The following is a 971-nucleotide window of genomic DNA, read 5'->3' as shown; positions in this document are numbered from 1 at the left end:
TTAAAACTCGAAATTCAAAATTTTAGACTTTTCCATTACATAAAGATTAACAGTTTTTTAAATTTTAATATGTTTATGGAGGTTAGTACTGGTTTGCAAAAAGCGATGCCAGTCACTTTGTTTTAATCCCAGCTTTCACGGAAGGCCTCCAGAGTCCTTGTGGATACCGTGTGTTTCCTCTCCAGGGACACGCGGGCACGGGCGTGGGACACGTGGAAAGGAGCGTGGGACACTCGGGCAGGAGGGTAGGATACGCGGGCACGCACGTGGGGCACGGATGTAGGCCCAGAAGAGGGGCAGGCATACTGGGTTAGGTGGTGAACATTGGATAACATAGAACTAGTGTGAAAGGATGTCGGAAGGAACTGCAGATGCTGGTTTAATCCGAACATAGACACAAAAAGCTGGAGTAACCTAGCGGGTCAGGCAGCATCTCTGGAGAGAAGGAATGGATGACGTTTCGGGTCCAGACCCTTCTTCAGACTCCACTCCCTACACACCAGGGGCAATTTCCAGAGGGCCTGCAAACCCACATGGCTTGGGATGTGGCAGGAAGTCGGAGCACCCGGAGGAAGCGCACACGGTCATAGGGACAAACGTGCAAACTCCACACAGACAGCACCCGAGGTCAGGATCGAACCTGAGTCTCTGGCGCTGTGAGGTAGCAGCTCTAGCAGCTGCGCCACCGTGCCACCCACCAATATCATTTAACCTCTGTGGAATCCAATGACCTCTTCTTCTGCTTCTTGCGTATGGCGTGCAGAGCCTAAAGTTGTAGGGCAACTTGTTCTATTTGATCTTATTTGATTGTGCACGCCGGGTTGATTGCATTCGTCGAAACAGGGCGGACCACGTGAAGGTTGCAATCTCCCACCCCAAATCCAACGATGACCAAGATGGAAACAAGAGAAGAGATTAGATTCAAACACATTAGGTTGCAAGGACAATTACAAAAGTTCCATAAGCATGAG

This window comes from Amblyraja radiata, chromosome 12 (genome assembly GCF_010909765.2).
Source record: "Amblyraja radiata isolate CabotCenter1 chromosome 12, sAmbRad1.1.pri, whole genome shotgun sequence".
Taxonomy (NCBI): Eukaryota; Metazoa; Chordata; class Chondrichthyes; order Rajiformes; family Rajidae; genus Amblyraja; species Amblyraja radiata.
The sequence above is the reverse complement of the archived record's forward strand: the minus strand, read 5'-3'. Positions refer to the sequence as shown.